Here is a 25,947-nt window from a genome sequence, read left to right on the forward strand (position 1 = left end):
CCATGTTATCCACCCAGTCATCACCCACATCTGTAATAGCACATGGAAGTTAGGAGAAGTAATAGGGAATTTTCAAATTATGACCCAGACTGCTTACAGGAAAACTGGAAACTTGTGTGTGTTACCTGATTGCTTTGGTACCTGTGGTGTAGAGTAGAGCTTTCTGTTGTTCACCCGATGCTACATCTGAGGAAAGGCGAACGAGCACACATTGTGGGTGTTTAAAGCACACAATAGAGCTGAATGGGAGTGGTGGAAAAGAAAGACACCGGGCTATAGATAAAGGAAAAATGCAGCTCAAAGTAAGGAGGAATCTGAGACCATGCTGAGATGAAGAGCTCACACTTCATTACTTCTTCTGGTAGAGCTTCTGACTGAAGAAAAAAAAAAAAAAAAAAGACATCTCTTCTGCTTCCTTTCCTGCCTTAGTTTACACTGAAACACAAATGGAAAACAGAAACAGAGGCCACAACAGGTTCATGTCCTTCTTATGCTTGGGGTTCCTGGGCTGGAGGCAGCACTGCAGGTGGGGCCTCACCAGAGCAGAGGAGAGGAGAGGGAAGAATCCCCTCTCATGACCTGCTGTCCCCTGACTTGGATGCAGCCCAGCAAAGGCTGGTTCACTGCGCTGCCAGCACACACAGATGGCTCATGTCCAGCCTCTCATCCAGCAGCACCCCCAGCTCCTTCTCCTCAGGGCTGCTCCCAATGAGTTCCTCCCCCAGGCTGTGCTCATGTCTACACTGCAGCCCGTCCAGTACAAAACCTTGCCACATAAACACAATACAAGGACAAAGCAAATACCTTTCAGCATATTTTCTCTCTCCTGTTCAGCTGAGGAAGAGGAGTGACAGTGTGGTTTGGTGGGCATGGGCAACCCACCACAGTCCTTTTTCTTACCCACTTCCTCCTCCTTTGATGGATATATCTCCATTCTTACTTCCCTGCCTTCCATTTTGTCAATCAGCACAACCTTTCCTGACACATATTTTGACCTTTAAAATTCATAGGTAAAATAACATTTTTTAATTCAAAATAATTCACTGTAAAACCTTGCTCTATTTGTGAGGAAGGAGCTAGGCTATTCACATCAATATTTTATAATGTGTTCTGCCAAATTAGTCAGAGACAAATTAGTCATGACACTCTACAGAAAAAGCCTATTTGGTTTCTATGAAACCATTTATCAGGCATGGTGTTATGATGAACAATACATCAAAATGTGATGCCAGCAAAGCAACTGCAGCAAAAGTTCTATCCTTTGATTTTTTTGTGTAATTCCACACTGCATAAAGATAATTTGACCCTTAAGAGAACAGTGTATTCAAGCAAACATATGCACTGAAATCATCTTGCCAGATTATCACCCAAAACTAGAACTAATTAGGTTTTATGTATTACAAGCTTGCTTTCAAGTCTTCGGGTATCCTCAACTTTCTCACCATTGTGTCAGCCAGCACAAAACCACTGCACTTATTGGATATATTAGATTCTTATAGGGAGCTCTCCCATGCTACCTGTTCTTGGCCCACTGCAGCTGTTCTCCCCTTGAATTCATCTTCTGCCTATGACCTTATAAATTTGTATCTCCTCCAAGGACACAGAACACTTCATTGTCTTAGTTTACACCTGTAGTATCTGCAGCTTGCTAAATGAAGAAAAATGATTAAAATGTACGCACTGGAGCTGCCTTGAACATCTGTACAACAAAGATAATTCTGTGACTGGCATAATTTTTAAACAATTCTCCTACTGGTTTGTGTGTCTTTGTGTGCTCGGTTCCAAGCATTATTAAATACTTGATTGCATGCCATTTGAAACCTCTGGGAGAACTATTGTCCAGCACCTGACACTTCATCACTCATCTAAGGAAAGGCTTCCAAAGCCACTTAATGCAATTGTGCTGCTCAGCTGATATGGACAATTACATATTTCCTTGTAGACCAAATTCTCCTTCTGGAACTCAGTGAAATACAAGGCAGAACTAACAGAGATGTGCCTAAGAAAAACATCCATAAAGAGTGCAAGTCTGAAGAATTTATTCCTTTCAAAAAAGATGTATTCAGTGAAAGGCCTGAAAGGAAGGCCTTACGAAGGTAAATTAAATGCATTACCTTCCACTACTTTATTCTATGTGGAAAAGTGGCCATTTTATCAGAACGAAAAAAATAATGTAAGAATATATCAACTAAATTTGAAATTCAAGCTCAACTCTAATGATTTTTGTATGCTCATGAGTTCAAATATTTTTTTCCATCTCTTTTGATCCTGCCTAATGCTGAATGATCTGAGAGAATAGAACAGAACAAGTACTTCTCAGAAGTGCTTGCAGCTTTGTCTACTTAGTTATCTTCTATATGACCTTTGGTAATAGAGATTCAAGTTCTGGTAGGAGATGAGAAGAACTGAGCAAATGATTAAAAGCACCAGCACAATCCCAATTTGCATCTGGAAAGGCCAAGTGGTAAATACTGGGGTCTGCAGGTCCTATGTGAAATTCCAGGCATCAGAGACTTGATGTAAGAAGTAGCAGAAAGAGAACATCTTCAAAATGTCTGTGCTTAATTACACTTTACCCAATGTGTATTACAAAAATTAGAGGGAATGGCATTGAAAAAAAAACTAGAGGAGAAGTAGTAGTTTTATGGCTGAGATCACCATTATTAGGATTCACAAAAATCTACAGAAAGTAAGAGTATTTACAGTCTGCCTGAAGGCAGATTTTATGACAGCACTTAACATTGTCCTATTATAAATCATCACAAAAAAATTCATGTTAAAGTTATTCTCCAGTTTCTGCTGGAGGAAAGGGGCACAAAGGAGGCCTCCCTCCCATAAATAACTGCTAAGAGCTAGAACTATTTGCTAGGAAACCAGCAATTTTTCACTTAAATCTCTATACCTCTTTTCAACACAGGGTCTTCACAAAATGACTGGTTTTATTAACACAGAGGCAGTATTTGAGACTGTGCACATTGCTAGCATCCCTAGAAAATGATCCATTATGATTAATCAACTCCCCCAGTTCAGATTTCAGAATACCCTGGCCAAGGCAAGCTGCATTAGCCCTCCCTGATGAGCCTTGTGCATTGTAACCAACATCAGAAGCTGTAGAGGAATCACTGGTAATGCACTACTTTGAATGAGCAAAGCTTGACAAGTTCTTTCCTACATGAAATGCTACCATGAGCAAAATGTGGGATTGAGCATAAGAATCACTATAAAATGCCTTGACATTTGAAAAGAATTATTTGTTTCAAATTATTTTTAGACCAATATTCTTAACTCAGCTTTTTGCAGCTGATATTTGAGGCAGCATTTCCTCTATTAAGACAGAAAAAAAAAAAAAAAAAAAAAAATATATATATATATATATCAAAGTACTACATTCAGTTCTATTGACTTCCATCTAGAAAGTATGATCTTTAGAAACTTTTCAGACTTTGGTCACCAGAAGACAGGCAATCAGGTAATTGTCTTCCATCAAACTAGTCTGAGACTTTTTATGACACTGAGATGATTCATAATTTCTGAAGCCATTCTCTGCACTCATTACTTCTAAGAAAAAGGAAGAACTCTGCTGACACTGTTCAAGAGCAGACTATAAAATAGTATCCTAGAGGACTTAATCACCACAAGAATTTACAGCTCTCCCCATAAAATCTGTTGTAAGGTGGAAAAAAAGAAAAAAGGATGAAAATCTTTATTCAAGCTTTCTCTACAAATCTCATCTTTGAGATACCTGCTTTCATAAACAAGATAGCACATCCCCCCTTCCCTTTAGAAACCTGTGCATTTATACCACTGCCACGCACTGCAGGAGGAGGGACCTCGGCTGGAGAATAAAAGACAGAAAGGAAAAATAACTTAAGCTCCAGAGATGTTAATATCCCTCTAAGAGGTAGAAGAATTCAACTTGACCTGAAGCTCATGCTGCAACCTAAATGGGAGTCTCGTTACCACAAAAATCCTTCCCTAATATTTATGTTTTAACTAGATAATTTTCTGCAAGCATATAAACCAGACAAATCCATTTGTCCTTCAGGCTGATTGTAAGAGAAGGTCATGGGAGTCAGGTTCTAATGCATTTAGATAAAATACTGTCACCTCCAAAGCTGCCATAAACCACCATTGTTCCACACACCTCAAGCAAGCGACAGACTACACTATCTGAGCAGCTGCTCTGTTCTCCTTATATGTGCAAACATTTCAGAATTTAATATATTGACAATAAATTTCAACATGTGAAATCAAAAACTGACTGCCATGATTTGGCTAAGCAATATTTTGAAATACTGTCAGAAACATTCTTACAAGATGAACCATTGGCAAGCCTTTAACATTTGTCAAATGTTAACGTAATTATTTTTGGTTAATGTGAGTTATTACCATTTTAATATGCTAAAATGTGGCCATTTCAAAATAAGCACAGTAAATAGTTTACAATTCAAATAGATTCAGTTAATTTCATTTAAGAATGGAAATGAGGCTTTTAGTTCCCCACGAGTCATAAGCGTACTTTTACTTACAAAGTTAGAAGAATTAGAACATTAAATGTTCCAGAGCACAATTAATTTACAATTTTAGCCAGTGGCATTTGTAGTGATCATTTGCAAGACAATAAAATGAATAGAAACAAAAAAACATTTTTATTCAATTCCAAATTATCAATTTCCTACCATTAAGATTTTACGTTGACATAATACTTGCCTTCTGGCTCTTTTCTGAGTCAATTATGCAATCTGCATTTGACAGAAATAAGATTTGACTTAGATATTGAAATTTCATCAACATAAACATGAAATTATATCTTAGTGTAAACAAAAGCAACTCAGGTTAAGACAACTTAAGTTTTGCAACGACTTGTTTGTCTCTGGTGCTTCTTTCCCTTCCCAATACAATGATTAGCTTCCCAAAGTTTGATTATCTAATATACTGCTGTATTTAGGGCCTTTTCTACTCTCACATCTCCCTTTATTACACAGCTAAAGGAATATATTCCTTACAAATATTTCATGTAGTTTCTCCTAACCAGTTCCACCTTAGCTCATGTTCAGTTGCAAGGCAGTGAGAAACTGTTCTTCCACTTCTCTGTGGAAGAGAACAAGACTTTTTTCAGTACTTGTTCTAGCATCTTACCAAAGGAAATAATAAAAAAAAAAATCCTGCTGCTTTTTCTTATTAATGATGTTTCTTAACATTGACTTCATAGATGAAAAGTTGTCTAGTCATGGAAGAATAGACAACCACAAAACTAGATCACAGAGTGCAAAAATATGCCAACATCCAATCAGTAGTAAAGGACCTTGTAGAGAAAAATAGAAGCTATTATCTTTTCTTTGGTACTTGCTTTTCCTTTGACATGAAAATTCTCTGAACACATAATATACCAGTTTCAGACACAAAGGCTCACTTAAGTCACCAGCACCAATAAAAGAATAAATCAGAAAAATATCCCCTGACAGAGAATCTACCTCAGTGGGAAGCCAGATAGGCCTCCAGCAGCTAAATAATGTAAATGCTTTGAAAATTTCAATGCAGACTCTCAAGGAGAATACACTCTTTGGGCTACCTAGCAATGATACTGTGTGATTAATAATCAAGAAATATTAGGAACACCTTATAATAAGAACCGTTCTTTATATGGCAGCAATTACGATTAATTTGATTTTAAAAATATTAGGAAAAATAACTCTTTTGTGGTACCATCTGCTTCTTAGACTTCAAGCAATTGTTTCCCATCAGAAAATATTTACCTCTTATATGCTTCAGTAATTTAGTCTGCTTCATAGCATTCTCCAACTCTGTGCACCAAGGTACAAATTCCTACCCCTCAAAGATCCTCATTTGTTTCCCTAGAGACCCTGTCTTGTTTTGAAATGTTTATCAGTTACATGGCATAAATATGTACTTAAAACCTAAGCTATTTCCTTTTCTATTTTCTCCTAATTAAAAGAATGTCCAAGACATACTTTGTAAGTAGTAGTTCCACAAAAGATCACACAAATATTTTTGCATAATTCTTTTGCCTTCCACTTGATTTTGGAAGTGTTTACTTTGTTGAAACCAAAGACCCAGTTGGGTGCAAAGCCCTGGAAGATGTAGGTGCAATCAAAACCTGGCAACAGAAGAAGCAGCAAAATTGGCCCCTTATCTACAAAAAAGACATTTCAGAACTTGATAAATGAAATTCCATCACGTAAAAATATCTTTGAGGGTCATAATGAACACATGAATGCTGAATATTGTCATAAAGCGTGATGAGCTTGCCTTATCTAAAAATCTGTATTTTTCGGTGTTTTGGTCCTTTTTTGTCTAAAGTGGATTTGGATGATAATTGTAGAGTCTGAACCAAAATTAGGACAATAAGGAGAAGTTTAAATAATGCTAAATTGCAACATTAAGGACACTTTTTTATGCAGATAAGCCACGTACAGGACTGATTATATCTCAGCCTTTTTCACAGCTAACTCATCTCAGAGCAGACACTTTAAAGTGAGAAAAAAAAAATTCCTAAACTCTAATAAAATCACCATTTTGGACTTTTTTGTGTCATGCATTTAAGTCTCTGTAAGTCAGGTATCCACAAGAGGTTACTTTTTTATCTTTTTAGCGTATTTCCTCTTGTACACACATTAAACCTAAGGGAAGAAATAGCTCCTGTGCACTGTGCTAAAGAGCCTAAAACATCAGCAGTGTAATACAGCTTTAAAATGTTAAGGCTAGAAATTTACTTTAAAAGTGTTGTCTTGTGTTACCTAACTTATCAGTCATCATAGGATGCCTTAAACAGGCAGTGTCAAAACACATCAAATAATATCTTCCAAGTCATTTATATTTTACTCACCAGGAGGGAGTACTTTGAAGACTGAAGACCGAGGATACACACATATTTCTATCTTTAACCTGCAATAAAATAGGCCTGAGACAGTTTATCTCTTCTACATATCCTCTTTCCAGGAGACAGGTTTAGTGTTTGAAATACTGACTCATTCCAAGGGAACTACATCCAACAGAGACAAAATGCACTATACACAGGTATGAAGACGAGGGAAAGGAGGGGAGGAGGGAAGGGAACCTGCTGAACCTGCTGTACCTTTAAATTATAGCAAGGAATGGTCTCTTTTAAGGAACTTAATTGGAGGCCTCTCCCACACAAACCCAGGTGAATTACTTTGCTCACAAAACCCAGCCAATAATTGCTAGCACCTGATCTTGCACAGGTGCCCATCAGATATTCCTTTAAGACTGTTTTAGCAGACATGCAGAAATTAAATCTAAATGTTCACAGGTTTTATTTCAGTAAGATTACTGTCAAATAGAAAACTATATTGTCTTATATTAATTGTGTAAAATGATATTTCAGGGCAAAGCCTTTCATCATGCAATGTTTGGATACAATATTAAAAACTGAATGCTTGAATACAATGTTCAAATACAAATATTCAAAACCAATAAATTGGAAATAATATTTAATTATTCAGTTCTTTCAAACTGATTTTTCCAATTTCATGGAAAATTCAAAATCTACTATTATGCTTAAACAAACACATGTCAAAAATTTCCATGGGTAAACTTCAAGATTTTAAAAACTGAGGCAAATATAAGTTCTTTGGAACTGAGGCATCCTAAATCCTTTAGACAACAAAGCATAAAAAATAAAGCACAGTAAGAAAACAATAGTGATAATGATCCCTTTAGATTAGCACCTTCTAGGTCTGTCCTCTACAATTATGTTCTCAGTTACATTTCAAACGCCCTCCTTCCTCTCATCTGCCTTCTAGTCTCTAGCAATGTCAACACCATCAGAAATTAATTTCCTTCAGATATTGTCAATCTGGATAAAAGTTATATATAGGGAAAATAACCCCAAGCATGGTACCAACTAGTTATCTTGTAAGCTTTAAAATAACAATAATGAGAAAAAATATTAAAGGCTAATATTCTTATATCACAATGCCCTTCACTAGCAAAGGAAGACTGTCACTCAGGAAGCCTACATTTCCATTAGATCTAGCCATTGAAAACTGAAACTTTGATTTTAAACTTTAAATTGAATTGAACTTGCTGCTGCAACTGCATGAAGCATATCCCCATTACTTCTTATTTAATTTACTCTGCTAATGATTTGAGTCCCTGAGTCCTACACCAGTCCCTGCAAATCTTGTCTTGGCCAACAAAAGATATCCTTATTTATTATATCACTTTGCTTATCACTCTCTCCTAACATGAATTGTGCAATGATTTGAAAATGCTCCCAGTTAACTCTCTGTCCCTTATCAATAGGAAGAAAATATTTCCAGTGAAAAATACCTGAATTTGATTGAATCTTGGGCCATTTCCATTCTCTTTGACTGTATTATCCAGCTTCAACCAGGCTTCTACATATTTTCAATCTAAACTTTTCTTAACACTTAAATATGCAAAACAGGGATTACATAGTCTGCATATGATATTTTATAAAGTAAAAATCTCCTTGCTAAAATTAATATTTATTCTGTATTAAATAAAAGGACATTCCTAAAATTTTAATTGAAGACATAAAATTATATCCAAATTTTTATATGTTGGTCATGCTGCCTGTATGAAGCTAGAAAAACCCAGAACTTCAGAGAACACGATGGATAAATGGGGCAGAGTTAATCAAGCTCTTTCTCAGTCGGTTTAGATGAAACAGTTGTGGAATATTAATCATGATGCACAGTTCAACAGGAAGATGCTGAGGTGCTGGGGGGCTGCATCCATGTGATTTTGTAGATGTGGCACTACTGGTGATCCTGGAGTTCCACTTTCATTTGTCCCTTTCACTTGCCCAGTATTATTCATAGTGCAAGTCATTATTACAAGGTTGTTGTGCCCATAGTAAGAAGTGCTCAGTCTTATTAAAAGCTGAGGATATTCAAGAGCCAGATTTTCATCCAATACTGTTGAGGCTTCTGTACTTTGAAATTTGCAGTAAGAAGGAGGTAAGGAGCTCTGCTTTTGTCACACTTTTTCCTATGCAATAATTTAAGACTACAAATAGGGTGAGCTTCTTTTCATATTAGTGGAATTAAATTGTTACATGAATTGCAACCATTGAACTGTTTGATTCTTACAGATACAACTTTAAAACAAAATATCACTGTGGACTGGAAGAAAGAATTATATTTGAACATATTCTGTTTATTAACCAATTTCCCCAAAGTGTGAAGATGGATAGTGACAGAATGAAATACCTCCAACATGCCTGGTGCTATAGAGATAGGGGACAGCCTTGTGTCCTTTGATGTGTATCAGCAGAACAATTTTATGAAGCACTGAACTGCAGTGTTTACATGGATATTTTCATCTACACTGTAACTCCAAAAAGCACATTAAATAAAATGGTTTTTAGCTGACTTATCACCGGATTGTTAAATGCAGATCTGCACAGAAAAGTAGAATTTGACCCATAACAAGGAATTTCTTAATTTAATCTATTGTCAGTTTTCGGAACTGGAATATTGTTTAGCAATCCAAATGAATGCAGTTATTTTCACTGCCTAAATTAATCCTGAAAATCTCCACTTCAACCTTCAATACCTATAAACAGATTGGCTGTAAGGATGATGAACAGTGGTGAAGCTTCATTATAAAGGCATTACATTGAATGATTATTCCTTAGGTTATGCATCACTGACCTTCACAGAGCCATTGATAGAAACCTGCACAGCCTGCATGTGCAATTGCTGTCTGTGTGGTTTTAAAATGAGGGCACACATGTAAACAGACACAACCCTTTAAAAAGCCCAACAAATTAACCTAAGAATGATATGAGTGCTAATGCATTTAACCCAGCAAAATTCCACACTACCCACATGGACCTCAGTAAAACCAAACATGTCCTACACAAAAGTAAGCATAAAGAATATTCACAGTTCAAGGAAAGAACAATTGTATTCCATTAGAAAACACGGTTTCACCCCTTAAGTGAAAGAAAAAGGAACAGACAGTTTAGCAAGACAACTCCATTCATCTTCACTGACCCTTTAAGGCCCTAGGGCTGAGAAACCCAAGCAAATTATATCCTGTCCTCTGACAGTGAACTGCTGCAGATCAACAAGATCACACAGCATCTTTCCAGCGCTGGCATGGCTACAGACCACTGCATCCTCAGAGCTCCAATCAAAAACAGCACTTATTAAATATTTAGCCAGAGACCACCCCATAGCACATACTAGTACAGAGATGGGAAGAAAACCATGGAAAAAATTATGTTTTCAAGGAGAGATCATGAACCAAACCCGTGCAGGAAAAGGCATCAAAGCTGTTCCTGTCTGGCTGTCACTGGGGTAACCTGTAACCACGGAAATCTCCTTTTTTTCTGAAGCAAAATATCATCCCTCCTCCATGAGTACCAGAGTACCTAACATGTCCTGTCATCACCATTCCTGGGAAGAGGAGGAGGGGACAGGAGATGTAGGGCCTCTCCCTGGAACTACTGCTAATGGGATGGAGGGTGGAGGATCCCAGCATCTGAGTGGGATTCTGGAGTGATGTTCAGCAACCTGCTTAGGTATCCTGGTTTTAATGGGGATTTTAGCTGTGAGATCATGGATTTGATGTGCTCTTATTTGATAAAATATAAATAGACTTACAGTTTATGAAACAAGATGGTGAAGTATATAATCACACAGACACATTTAAATAGACCTTAAATAAATAAATAAATAAACAAAAACTGAATCAAACCAAAAAAACTCTAAGAATCACAAATCCCCAGACCCCTCAGCATTAAAAGATCATGAGTTCAGAAGATTCCAGGTTTAACATAAACAGATTTAATACCTCTTGATTGTACTTTTAAACACAAATCAAATCTTTCATGCTTGCTTAAAGACTAGAGTTGATCTAGTCACAAAGAATAATTCTGGAAGACATACTTTTTAATGTGTATATATCATGAAAAAATTCATGAAAATTCATACTAGGGTTTTTTAATCAACTTAAATAAGCTATCCTTGACTTACTCCCAAGCTGAGACTCTGTGATCTATTTTTTTTTTTTTGCCTGGAGGATTTTTTTGCTGTGAAGTCACAGACTCTTGAAAATAAAGTATTATAATGAAAATTCTGTGAGAACCTGAGAAATATAGCAGCAGGAGTAGTGTTCTTGAGTATTAAGAAAAAGTTCATATATCTACTTTAAAATCAGAGTAATAGCCAAACAGAATAGGATGATATCAAACCTAAAACACAGCCTCATTTTAACAGAAGAGGATAAATTCATCATCCTGGCAGTCAGTAATTTTATAAAAGCTCCTGTTCTCATTATGCCTGTTAGTGTTTTAACTACAGATGAAAAATAGAAACAATTTTAGGATATTCCTGGCAGACTGAAGTAAGTCTAAGGGTAGCTAACCAGATGGAAGAGGCTTACTTTTAAAGCACTATATTTTACCTTCCGTTCCCCCTGGCACTGAAAAGAGAGGAGAGCACTTCTGAAAATTTCAGGCTCTGCTTGTAGAAGCAGTAATACATGTTTAGCTAAAATGATTTTAAATAGGCTGCAGTTACTGCTGAATTTACTACAGTAAAAACAATCAGAACATGTTTCATGTAGCACAAGGAGTGGCTGGAAAAACGGGAATCTTTGAAGAATATGAGTTCAGGTTTTTACAGGGAAGGCAGTCATCCCTTAGCAAAGTGCATGGGCTCTGTACTGGAACACGAGGCCATAGGTCAGGAAAGGGTTATATGGAACATGCCTAATAGTTTAAATCTGCTGTCAGGAAAAACCCTATTTGTGGAGTACTGATGAAATTGTTGTTCTCTTGGTCTGTGGTTTGAATGCTACTTCAGGTACTTGAAAATAAATCTTGTCTTCTGAGCACCCAGTGCAGAGAGGTTACACTCAGTCTTAGCACATGCTGAGCCATTAATTAGTGATGTGCAGTATAGAGTGTGAAATTCATTCAGCAAAAATCTCTGTCCATTTTAACAAAGCACAGTCAACAGGACTCAGCTGGTCCTTCCTACGCCATCCCTCTGATAAAATGGCAGTATTAATTGGGATCCAGTTCTGATCACACTGAGACCTGTAGAAATTCAGTGACTGTGAGATAAGCAGAATGCTCCCCATCCAAAGCAAGTTCATCACACAAACTGCAGATTTGTCAATCCTTTATCTTGGAATGGTCACTAAAAAACTCTATTAGGCATTAAGCAATAAAATTATACATGAGAAAATGCCAATCCTTTACCATGCTAAAAAATTTTAATCATATTTGGATTTTTTCCCTTTTTTTGTTGATCCCAACATGATATATATGGTAAGAAAAAGTGTCTGTAGCTTGATGTTAGGGACCTAATAACTTTCTGAATTTTCCACCAATCTTATGCAAAGTTCAGTGTCTAAAATAAATTGCAATAAAAACTAAGACATCTAGGAAATCTAGAAAAGAAGTTATGATTATTCAATAAATCGCAAGTTTATCGACCAGCATATTAAAGGATGCAGTTATTTGCATTCTGCAATGGAAACTTGCAGAAATGACATATTTGAGCATGTAGCTTGTTCTCTTTTTGTACTTGCACTGGCTTGGTTTACAGAAGCTGAGTGAAATCCATGGAGGAAGATTTTCTTTCAGATATCCTGCCCACCACCAAGAGCTGGGCTCTGATAGCTTTCTGATATGACCACTTGCCTGGAAGGCATCTTGGTCTTTTTCATATATATCAAACTGAATAGAAGTTCCTTTGATATCCAAGTCTTTAAGGGATAAAGATCAAACTTACACCTTTAGAGTAAAAAAATAAATAAAGCTAGATGAGGGTTTTAGGAAGAAGAAAAACTGAACAAGGAGCATAAATTGGGAGTGAAGATTCTGGAAAAGAAAGCACAGAAACATCCAAACATGCACAAACCTAAAGGTGTATTTGACAGAGCCAGAGAAAGTGTGCAGATAAGCAGCAGGAAATCAGTCAGAAACTTTCCTTGTCTTATACAAATTTATTTTAGGCTGATAGTTATGGTTGTTTTCCTACCATAAAGACAGTACCAGTGGCTTTGCACAGTTCACAGTTCATTGCCCTTACACAGTTTTAGAGTTTTATGACTTACCTTATTTTTAGATAGTTGCTTTAGCTGTATGACGCAGTGACTACCAGAGTGCTTTCTTATTTCTGCTACTTATACCTGTGGAAATGTGTCTGCATTTTACTGCATAAATGTCCAACATGAATAAACAGGGAATTTAAGCAGATATTCTGATTTTAGTTTCATTGCACGATCTTAGCAATAATGCTCCTGGGTCTCGTTCATCTATTGCAGGGACTGTATCACCCATTTATACTTATTTTGAGCAATGGCCTCTTAAATATCTGTGCATTTGTATGCCCCTGTGGTTCAGTCTGCAAGGCACACAGGAATGTAAGTATCAGGGCAGGGGTCAATAGTTGAGACTGAATAGGTGTAAAAAGATTCTAAAAATACAGTTACAACTTGCAGTCCTTCCCACACCTCTTCTCACAAAAAAAAAACCAAAAACAAACAAAAACCAAAAAACCAAAAACAAACTAAAAATACCACACAAAAAACCATAAAAATAAATCCAACAAGTGATTGACCACTTGTTTGACTTTCATGAGTGCTGATTGTACTGAAGGTTTTCATAGGAGTCATTAACAGTATTTCATCCTTGCCAGGTAAATTGCAGTTGTCTAATCCAGCTAATTAGAATGGAATCCAGAAGATGTTTCACTCAGCAGTAAATTATGCTCCTGAATCCAGTATTTCATCCCCAGTTATGATTTTAAAATACCAACCCCAATTATTAGCATTTGCACACACACTTCTTATCAGCTAATAATACTCACTCATCTTGGGCATTGTTCATTTAGGTTTTACAACATTCAAGTAATAGTTGTCAGGTCATATTCATCTCAAGGCAACTCAGATCTCTAGGCAAGACAAAGTTTTACTTCTCCAAAGATAAAAGGAGACAGACTAAGAAATTAATGTAGTAGATCTGAAAGGAAGCCAGGGGAACAGTAATGGAGCCAGGGGGAGATCCTTGAAGATGTGACTGGTAATTGCTGCTGACACCAGATAGTCCTAGTAATTACAGATAATCCTGCTAATTACAGCTGCTGCAGCCCCATACCGACTCATCTGTCCATCAGAGATGATATGGCCACAGTCAGCTCACTGTCCAGTGCTCTGAGGTGTGCAAAGTACTCAGAGTTTGGGCCGTTTGTTTGTCCCAATGGCAGTGCAACTTCTACAGCGCAACATCCAGTCTCACATAACTGGAAGCCAGAACCCCTAAACCAGGCAGCTCTACTGGCTTGTACAAGGCAGGTAGATGGAATTTTGCTTGTGTTCTAAGGAAAGTTTGACCCCCTTGGTTTGCAATTTCAGAAAAACATTTTGTTGTTGATATGCCAGCTCAGCACAGGGTTTAAATGTGCACTTCATGAAAAGACTTTTTGGCAGATGCACAAAAACCAGAGTGCTGACAGACTGTCTTGAAACTGGCCTATACAAATACTCACTTTTTGTCCAGAATACTGCTTGTATAAGAATTACTGTTTCATTTGTGTCACCAGTCACTCATTCTTAGTTTTGCAGCCAGGGCTGCAGTTTCAGAGAAGTCATGCATCCTGAGAAGCAATTAGATGCACAAATGAAAGGGAAGAGTCTGACCATAATTATTTTTGCCTCATACCATGTATCTATAGGTCAAGAGGAATTTGAAGAGGGAAGGTGATCTTTGCAGCTGCTGAAGGCCATGCAGTGGATGCTTTTATAGAGCAGCAGCAGCACAGCTACAGCAAATTGAACTCTGCCCATGAAGCTGCATTGATTCTTGCATGGGCTCCTTGGGAGCATCAGCCCTGAGGATTTGTCATGACTTTGTTCCAAGTTTACTGAAGACAGTGGTCAGAGATCAGCACATCACCATCCATGATATTGCAGTCTCCAGGTACTCAGCCATGTAAGTCATGTCCTCAAGCTCACTGTGTGCATATTGATTAGAGCTCGGCCTCAACAGTTTGTCATCTAACTTCCCATCCCCATTTTTTATGGAATCTATCCTTAAGTGACTTCATAAGCTCATTATAAACTCTATTTCTTCCTAGTGAACTCTTAAAAATTGATTGCAAGTCAGAAATTGGCTAGTCCTCCTGGGAAACAGGTAAAATTTCAACCTGAAATAGAGCGAGTGCAATTTTTTTTGTTGTTTTTTTGTGTGTGTAATCTGACTAACCTATTACTGCATAGGGATTATTAGGTAATTTTTAAATTTTGACTGGAAACTACCCTTCTGCCTTCCTGTTGGGGAGGATGAAAGTTTGGTAAGAAAGTGTCACAGGTATGTAGGCTTGGCAGAAAGGTCTGTGAATGTAGAAACTGGGGATGAGATAGAAATGGAAGCAAGTTTTGATATAGAGTAAAAGATGTTTTGCTGAAACATTGATCGCTGAGTAACTGAGAAGGCAAAGCTTGGAGATGAGTTGGAAGGAGATTTTTAGGAGTAGGACAAAGGTATGTGACTACAAACAAAGACATGTTTTTCACCAAGTAAATAAGTCTCAAGAAGAGCATAAGTAAATAGAAAACATGTCTTTACCAAAAAGAGATATTATGGCAGGCAAACAAGAAATGTCGAGGTAGGAAGAAAAAGAGAGATCTGAGACTTTTCCAGTGTAAGCTTAAATTGTAACTTACTCTTGTGATTGGATAATAATGACTGTAATATGGTGATGGTAGTAGTTATGATAGGCTATAGGCGAATGTAAAGGTATTGTGTATGGAGCTTATTGGTTGCTATGTATTAAGATACTCTGCAAAGAAAAGTACATAATGCTTTGTAACTTGAACAGAAAGGGGCTTCAGGTATGCCCACAGCTGGAGCTGGCAGCTGTAGGGCTGGCTCTGGATACCCACTCCCTGAGCTGCTGTAACTTCACCTGTGCAATAAACAGCTTTCAAGAGAGCTGCCTGAAGTCCAGACATCCCTCATGAACCTTTCTCCTATACCTTCCACTATTCTTGTGTATTTTAAAATAAATATTTATATATTTCATAGATATACCCAACCTCTTTCCCATTAATGTTAACAAGAATTGAAAATTTCTGCCTAAAGCTATACAAATCTAGAATGGGTTGACAACATAAAGTACAATCCCGTGAAGAAGATGCTGCCCAGCTGCATCAGCTGAGCAAGACACAGTACACAAGATGCCCATGTGTGTATTGAAAAGATACCACATCTTTCAGGCCCTTGTGTGGAGGCACTCTGCAATCCTACCTTATGGAAAGCAGGATCCAACCTTGTGCTGTGAAATCTGGGCAATAAATGTAATATAGGGGTGATGCCTTAGGTTTTAACTTTTATATTTTTCAAATTCTGTACTGCTTAGTCTGTAACTCTGAAAGTTTCTTGTAGAATGTTAATTTCTGCTCTCTTGTGCTAAGTAGACATAACAAAGCCTCTCTGGGCCTGCTCTTCAAGGACACCCAGACCATCCTAGGCCAGAAAAGTATAAACCAAAAAGCGTCTAAAGGTGGGGGTAAGATGAGGGGGAATTACATCATTAAACTGAAGTTTTAATTGGAGAATTAACCCTGATATGCAAATAAACCAAACCTATAAAAGGGTGAAGGACTCATGACCTGTTGTCCATCTTGGGGTCCATCTGGGCAGTGGCCTCTGGCTCCCCAGGGGGTACCTTTGAGGGCCTTTCAAATAAATACCAACATTTATTCCCTTACTCCTGTCTAGTCTCTGTTTTTAGGAGGCCTCTTCAGGCATCAGGGACAGGCACATCCCAAATTGACTTTCTTCACTGAATGGCACATAAAACTTAGAAATACTGACAAGTAAGAAGGACCTTTCTTGTTACGTGGTTATTGATTGTGCTTTTTACTACTTAATGGATGCCTTTATGGTGGGGCTGTGCTATAGAAGATCAATTTTAAGGGTTAACCTTGGCCCTGGCAATTTTTGTGGCTATGAAGCAAGACTTACTGTGGCTATGAAGCAACACTTATCAAAGTGTTACTTTGATACTTCTGTGGGATGAGTTGATATATGTTTGAAATTATTTTCATATTCATAACTTGAAGAAAAACCTAGTGGAAAAAAGTGCAAATTATAATGAAATGAATGGAATAGGTTTTTCTAAAAATCCTTGAACTTCAATTTACAAAATATTTCTATTTATTTTTAATTTATCCTATAATTATTCCCATCTTTATAATGTTAAAGGTTCTTTTAAATTATCATAATCATTATCTATAATGTTATAGTTATATTCTACAGCGCTTTTCTTGGAAAAAAGAACTTAAATGTATCTTAACAAAAAACTGTGTTATTATGAGATCAAACTTTTTGAGATTATTTTTCAGTAAAAGTACATGTAAAATTACAATGGAATTTTAAGCTCCAAAACTTTCAAAGATGAAAAAAACAACTACCCCTGAAACCTAATATAGAGGTTACACTAGAAAGAGCCATATATTGTAATGCTGAAATCTTTCATTATAACATGAACAATTTTCTCTTATCAATACTTGTTTCTCAGTTCAACATAAAAGATAAGTTCAAATCAAAAAACATGGGTCTTGCTTTTAAAACATCTAAAACCAAAATATTTTTATATCTTTAAATAATTTCTATTTGAAATCATGCATTTTAAAGATTTTTAGCAGTTAACTTTTTTTTTCCTGAAGACAAAATTCTCAACTGTTATTTCTGATCATTTAATTTCTGAGATCATATTTTAATGTTATTTATCACCTGCAGGTTTCATTTAAAAACATCCCAAGAGTTTAGTGATGTTGCTTTTAAAACCTATTTGTTTGGTATCCAGAAGAAAAATAGCTCTCTTGGTAAGAAAAATGGCCTGCAAATACCTGTAAATTAGACCAAGATACATAACAAGGTGACATTTATCAGTAATGTTTTATCCTGCAAGTGACTGAGCACTCTGGGCTCAGACCAGCCAAACAAGTAATGGGCTATTCACTGTACACTGATTAATTAATACATAAATTCTTTAGGTTATTAGAGAGCAGTTCTAGCAGATAGATTTTATAAGAAGCATGTTAGGAAAGGCACAGTGGAGTTAAAAATTTGTGCTGAAGTGTGAATAAATACAGGAATGAGACAAAATTCATACATTAATGCATTAGTTCATACAGGAAATAGACAAAAATGTCAGAATGGTTCAATGAAGTAGCACAGAAACACTCAAGTTCTACCATGATCTCATGCATTCTCTCACTTGAACTCCTCCTCCAGTGCTCTCTCAGGACATTCTGGGATGTATTTCACTGGGTAGGGCACATATGTCTGAGATTTAAACACAGAAACTCAGACTTGGTGAAGCTTAAAGTAGATAATCGTCAAGGGAGAGAGTAATCAAAACAAATAAGCCAAGAACCATTATTGATTATGTGGGTTTCATCAGTAAAGGCTGTATTTCTTTTAAAGGACCTTTTCCCAGCTCAGCACATTGACCTTGACAAATGAACATGAACAAAGTCCGTGGTTTGGGGTAGATTGTAGCACTAACCCCATCCACCTCCTCAGTTGTACATCTCTGACGCTTGGCTGCTTTATAAAGCATAATTTCAAAGGCTACAGGAATCTACTTTTGCTACCAGGTGTAAATATAGAATAAATGCATTGGGTTCATAGGGTTTTATTCCTTGTAAAAAATTAAGAGAGAGAAATTTAACCTAAAGTATCTTGACTGAATGAGTGCCAAAGTGCCTTTCTAGGTCTGTGTGTGTTTGCACCAAGTGCTATATACAGGTAAGGGGGTCTCAGATATACAAGAAATTCTGTACACTCTGTTTTTGCTCTGCAAAATCTGCTGATTTATCTTCTCTTTATCATTTTCTGCCACCCACAAAGCACAATGAGCATTGGTTTGGATACACGGTCCCAATTTCCTTCATTATATCTATGCCCATGCTGACCAACTTAAACACCACTGCTCTGTGGGGAAGACATAGTGTTTCACCCTGGAAAACAGAAAATCTTGCAAGTGAGAGGCTTCATTATTCCCAGACAAGCCTATAGAGCTGTCCAGATTATATATATATATATATATATATATATATATATATATGTGTATGTAGAACAGCACAGGAAGCAGTGATGTGATACAGTTTTAGACATAAGAGGAAGAGCAAACCTTTAAACCACAGGCTTTCAGTTTCAGCAATTCCTTTATTTTTTTGCTCATTGAATTCACTATTTCACAAAAATACTGAAACCTAGCAAAAGCCCCCAAAACATGAGTTACTCACTTATAGGAGAAAGTTTCACGAAGGATGTCTGGACTTCAGGCAGCTCTCTTGAAAGCTGTTTATTGCACAGGTGAAGTTACAGCAGCTCAGGGAGTGGGTATCCAGAGCCAGCCCCACAGCTGCCAGCTCCAGCTGTAGGCAGACCTGAAGCCCCTTTCTGTTCAAGTTACAAAGCATTATGTACTTTTCTTTGCAGAGTATCTTAATACATAACAACCAGTAAGCTCCATACACAATACCTTTACATTTGCCTATAGCCTATCATAACTACTACCATCACCATATTATAGTCATTATTATCCAATCACAAGAGTAAGTAAGTTACAATTTAAGCTTACCCTGGAAAAGTCTCAGATCTCTCTTTTTCTTCCTACTTCGACATTTCTTGTTTGCCTGCCATAATATCTCTTTTTGGTAAAGACATGTTTTCTATTTACTTATGCTCTTCTTGAGACTTATTTACTTGGTGAAAAACATGTCTTTGTTTGTAGTCACATACCTTTGTCCTACTCCTAAAAATCTCCTTCCGACTCATCTCCAAGCTTTGCCTTCTCAGTTACTCAGCGATCACTGTTTCAGCAAAACATCTTTTACTCTATATCAAAACTTGCTTCCATTTCTATCTCATCCCCAGTTTCTACATTCACAGACCTTTCTGCCAAGCCTACATACCTGTGAAACTTTCTTACCAAACTTTCATCCTCCCCAACAACTCACAAACGAGTCACTTTGGAACTACAGCAAACCAGTGTTTTACTAGCAGCAACCCAACACGGAAAATCACTAGCAACTCAAACTTTTCCAGGAGTTCAGTGCTAAAAGACAGGGAAGCTCTCTGCACGCCAGTCACTTAGAATCGACTCCAAAACTCGAAAATAACTGAACGGTTCTATTCTTTACAAAAGAGTCTTACCCAAAGGCGGCAGCGCTGTACAGGAACGGGCTGTGATGGGCTCACGCTGTGTTTTTCTGTGTTCCTGCTCTGCCCTCTCCTGGGACAGCCAGCTCAGTGCTGAGCCAGCCCGCAGCTGCTCCTGGGGTGGAACTGATGCCTTTTCCTGGTCTTAAAATCAAGAGGCATACACGGTTAGAAGGGGAAAAGGGATTTTACCTTGGTATTTATTTTTAAGGATCCTTAGGTGTACACGTCCAGGTCATATGCATCGAGATGCACCCCAGAGTGTACCTCTGTGTCCGTCTCTGTCCCCCTCAACATTGGGTATAACATTATAGGCTTTACTAATTAGCAGATCTATCAAAGATTCCCCAGTGAGAGGCTCGAGTGAGCCCCCCTCCCCAAGGAACCTTCCCCTGGATGGTTCTGTCTTGGTTTACAGAATGTGTTCTGGAGAGGACCTTGGGGTCTGGGGCACACTGATCCCTAGCTACGAAGCTTCTAAAATGTTTAGTCTCTTAGCTTGACAAACAAGTCCAAGAATGTAGGCAAAAAGCACTGGGAATACAGAAGCTTTAAAAACGTATAACAGGGGTATAAAAGAAAGGGCAAAAATCTTCATGGCATCAGAACAGCAGCGCAGCAAACACGGACTGCAGGGCTGCGAACTTGCTCCCAATCCTGAATATCAAATAGAAGAACGAACAAGCTAAAAAGCACGACAATTTGGGTACAGGTTTACTGTCATGTTGTAATTGAAACATTTAGAAGAAAAGTGCAACATTTTTCACAAATGAAAAAAAAAACATGGTAACGGTTTTTTTCTTTTCTTTTTCCCTCTTCTTTTTTCTGTTATATTACCTGAGTATTTTCTTTCAAATTTGGACTTAATGAAATAAATGGAAACTGGTTGATTTGTATTTATGTGGGTTTGTAAACAGATTTTTTTAAGCCAAAACTATGTGTTGATTATATGGGTCTGTTTTAAATGGCTTACATCTTTCTTTTTATGAAAAGAGTAATTTCTGGGTAATTTTGGATTAATCACTGGTTGCTGGCTCTCATTAAAGGTAAGAATTCAAGAAAACTAGAGATTAGCTTTGTAAAATAAAAGTATTTAAAAATAAAGCCTGTAATGAATTTGAGGAACCTAAAATAATCTTCTGTTTCCAAAGCTGCTGAATGTTTCCATGCTGTTTTGGGGAAAAATAATCCTGAACCACTTCAAGTCCCCATCCAACCAGAACTGGAACATTTCCAGAATGGGGCAGCCACAGCTACTCTGGGCAACATATGCCAGGACCTCACTACCCTCACAGGGAAGAATTTCTTCCTAATATCTGGTCTAAAACTCCTCTCTGTTAGTTTGAGGCCATTCCCCCTTGTCCTGTCACTGTGGAAGGTATTGTCACTACATACTCATGTAACAAGTCTCTCTCCATCTTTCTTGTAGGCTCCCTTTAGGTACTGAAAGGCCTTCTCCAAGCTGACCAATTCAAATTCACTCAGTCTTTCCTTGTAGCAGAGCTGCTCCAACCCTTTAATCATCTTCGTGGCCTGAAGGTGCCCTAATTGGACACTGCCAGTTTACCAGCACTTGTGAAAACTTTTAACCAATTGAGAAATTAGGTCAGAAGGTCACATAAGTAAAATTTATTTTTGAAATGGTGATAACTTTTTTCTGATAACTGCTTTCTGATGGGCCAGCCAGTCTTTCTATCTGTTCTTTGTACAAGTTAAAAAGCATTCTCTTAATAATGCTTGACTGAGTAACTGTCACTTTACAGCAACCAATATCCATCAGACAAAACGTGTACATCTACTTCAATTACAGGCATACAGGAATAAAAATTGCAAAAATAAAGCATTTAAGAGAAAACATGCCACTTTCCTTTACACAATCTCTGTTATAGACTATACACTCCCCAGGTGAGGGATATCTCTTGTCTTTGTGAATTTTGATCTACAGTGTTTATAAAGTAGAGGCCAAAAACTTGGACAAAAACTCATCAGCAATTCACCAAGGCACAGTAAAAGTGCTCTTCATAAATCGTTCCTTTGCCATTTAGTTAATGCAGTGACCTGTTGTTCTGAGGATAAGTTACTAAGTAATGAAATAGGATGATTGGATTAAGCTAATTACTTCCTTTGAAATGACATTTGTACACAGATTCTTTGGCCTTGCCAGAACAAATTATATAACCTAAATAGTGGGTTTTTTTGCATTCCATTTCACAACTTTCAAATCCACTTTTTACCCGATAGATGGGATCACTAAAACTGTGATTAAAAAAATAGGTCACATAATACATTACTGCTGTGAAACAGACTCTGTATCTGGAATCACATGCTAATCAATCTAGTCTAAGGTGCCTATATTAATAACTATAATTACAATAATAGGTCTTATCAGATGATTTAACAGAACTAATATTCTATGCAGAGGGATACAGAACATAGGACTGCAAAGTTTTATATAAGAAATAATCATACTGCCAAAAAGGATGCAGAATGGAAAAGCATTTTTTACTTCTGTTTGATTTTATTGGTAAAACCACAGCTCACAAGGCAAAAGAAGGCTTTACTACAATCTGTCTCCTGGGGACTGTGTGAACAGGCTGGAATTCCCACTGATCATGCTCCTCATCTCCTAATTTTACTTTGTTTGCATGAGAAGAGTTAATGGCTTTCTGGGTAGGAGAATATAAGGCTGGTAGGTGTTTCAAATTTAATCCTACAGCAGACATGACCAAATGAGAAAATATTTCTGTGGTACCTCTCTACCTGTATTGTATCTCCCATTACCTTAATCCACCCTGACATTATCTTAATCCACTGCTTCTGACAGGAATTCTGACAAGAACATAGAAGATACAATCCATAATCAGTGTTCAGTGCTACCATTGCAGCCTCTGGCACAAAAGACAGAGTGGCATCAGGGAGAAGAGAGGTAGAACATGTTGAAGGGGTGCAAAGGAGGGGAGGAGAAGAGATCTCACAGTGCAGAGGAAGAGAAAGGAATAAAACAAATGGAAGGAGCTGAACAAAAAGACAAAGATGTGTCAGGAGCAGCAGATTCTTGCCATGTGTCATGAATGGGGTGACTCTCTTCACTTGTAGGAGAGAAGCAAAAATATCCTTATCCTGGGGTGAAATTTGAGCTGTGCACACCCATCAGGCAGCTAAGGGATACTGTTTCTTGTATCATAACCTTGGCCTCTTTTCCTCTTAAAAAAAACCCAAAAAACAACAGTTTCAGTTTTATCTATTTTAGTTTCTAATTATTTCCTGAAAGAGAGCTCAGTTCTTATAGAACGATTTGTTCTTTCCTTTGGTGTTGACTGCAGATTGCATGTCACCTCAAACATTTACCTTGTTCTATACTAAGGTTTGCACCACATTTTGGCTCTGATATATATGTTCTGGAAAGACCCCTACAAGAAATCTAGTGTTCTGCTTCTCCTGTAAGATGTTTGGCTATATCCTAGCTAACGTGAAAGCCATTTATCAAATTTGGCAGAGGGGTTTCTGCTATACCTAGGAAAGAATCAATCTTCAATGAAATTATGATCTAGTAGTGTTAAACATTAAACTCCATGAAAATGGCTATAAAATAGGATCCTGCAGAGCTCAGTTAGATACGTGGGAATAGCAAAGCAATGAAGTTTGACACCGCTAAAACACAGAATTTTTTTTGAATGTCAGCTTGCTGGAGTGAATTTCACTTAATAGGAAAAGGACTCTCTTCTGTAAATATAATCTTTACAATCTAAGTGAAATCTTGAACTGTGAGTAAGAACTGAGCATGCTTTTTTCTTGCTGTCCCTAATTATTTTTTATAGCACAGTACCACCTAGAGGCTCTCTTGCCCTCTGTGTTTGTTTCTGTGAGAATTTGGAAAAGAAACTTTTGGACCTTTTTACCACTTACATGGATAAGACAGACATAGCATGAGAAAAAAGGGTGGGAAGGGTGGAGTTCCTGCAGAAGAAATAAGGAGAATAGAAGCCAAATTTCCTCTGTCACTACACTTCTCCAATACAAAATAAATAGCTACACAAATTGATGCAAAGAAGGTCTAAACCAGATTTGATCTGCAGTCTTTTTTACATGTCTCACAGTTTGTGCAACTATTTCCTACCCCAACCCCATCATGGAGTAGGTGCAGATTTGTCCCTCAAGCAGAGTTATATCCTCCCTCACTCATCCTCACAAGCGTTTTCAACCCAGAAATAAAAAGGGTGATCACTTCTATAACAAAATTTTACTTTAATTATACCAGATAGAATTTTCCTTTCTGGATCACTTAGTAGAACTATTGACATGTGCCATACAGAATACTCAGTCTAAAGAAAATCAAGCTGTCTTATTCACTGAGAGCCTAATTCTTTTCACAGGCACCAAAAATCAGAAGACTGAAAAAAATGATCTTTTGCAGCATAATATTCTGTGTTTCATGTGTAGCATACAGAATGCTACCTGATTGTTTAGGATATCTGCAGCCTCTGGAATCTCCTGGAAATTATAGAAAAAGGTAAATAGGCCCAGAGTGATGCTGTTTTGGAGTCACTGCAGATAATCCAAGAGGAAGGGCCTCAGAGCACTGATGCCTCCATTAAAGGGAAGAAGGACCAATGTTTCTTGCCTCCTCACTTGCAAGATATCCACCCATGCCCTTTATCTTCCCTCTATAATGAGAAAGAACATTATTCATGTTAATAGAAGTTTCAAATGCATCCTTTCAGAGAGAAAAAGATCTCAATGGAATTAAGCATAATCCTTTTACCTCTTTAAAAGAGTACAGACCAAGTAAAGCACTCAGTAATCTTTCCCGTGATTATGTATTTTATGATGGTATATGATGAATACATTAAAGATAATTTCTAATGTGATATGAAATTCCTCCCATGAATTTCAAATGAGGAGGTATGTGTCTTACAAATTGTCTTGTAATAACCAGAAACCAGATTTGTATTTATTGGTAATTGGTAATTAGTTAAGAGGTTGTCAGGAGCATAAAGTAGAAGAATTACTTTACTTGTTATATTTTCCCAATTTTTTTTCATTAACCCTAAAATTCCTTATTTCATTTCAGCAATCTCTATGTCAGGCTCCTTTCAACACTTTCCAGAGAGAAAATCATGTGCATATAGCAATTTCCATGAACAGGAGACTGCCTAAGTAGGTCTTTAATTTAGACAAATAGAGTTCTTATGATTGCAGATTGCTTCAAGGCTGGGATTTTCAAAACCAGTTATTAACTCTTCTCCTCCTCCCAGCCTCATCTGGGGCTTGAAACTCTGTGTTTTTCCTATCTGAATAGCTCTTACACTACAGCAGAGACACTATCTGTAGGCATTTCACAAGGATTTCTGGATCCTTACCCTCCAAACTGCCAAGGGAGTCTTAAGGGAGGCTGATTATCCCGCTCAACTATTGTCACTTACAGGACAGTTTCTGTGATTCAATGTCACCTCTTTGAAAGTGATGCTGGTGTAAGCACTCACAGCCCACTCACTGAAAGTCCCATAAAATGATGGTATAATCTATTCATTAAAAAAAAAAAAAAAAAAAAAAAAAAAAAAACCAAAAAAAAAAAACAAGACAGAAAGAAGCAAGCAAATCTTTGATGTTATTTCATCAAACTTTTAGCTCATAGGAAACAAAATAGATTCTTTGGGTCTTCATCAGGTTTATCCAGGTTTATAAAAAGTGGGTTTCTGCATATATGAGCATCTGTGAGTGCCCACATTCTTGTGTTTAAT

The 25,947-nt window shown here is 37.3% G+C and overlaps 1 long non-coding RNA gene across 1 annotated transcript in view; it reads left to right on the forward strand.

Annotated features, from left to right (window-relative positions):
- The window catches only part of LOC125333040, a 181,655-nt gene extending 166,423 nt beyond the window's left edge, over positions 1–15,232 (forward strand). The window contains exon 7 of the long non-coding RNA XR_007206734.1: positions 14,703–15,232. This is a non-coding gene — a long non-coding RNA (uncharacterized LOC125333040). The remainder of the gene's footprint in view (positions 1–14,702) is intronic.
- Positions 15,233–25,947: the final 10,715 nt, after the last annotated feature.

This window comes from Corvus hawaiiensis, chromosome 14 (assembly GCF_020740725.1).
Source record: "Corvus hawaiiensis isolate bCorHaw1 chromosome 14, bCorHaw1.pri.cur, whole genome shotgun sequence".
NCBI lineage: Eukaryota > Metazoa > Chordata > Aves > Passeriformes > Corvidae > Corvus > Corvus hawaiiensis.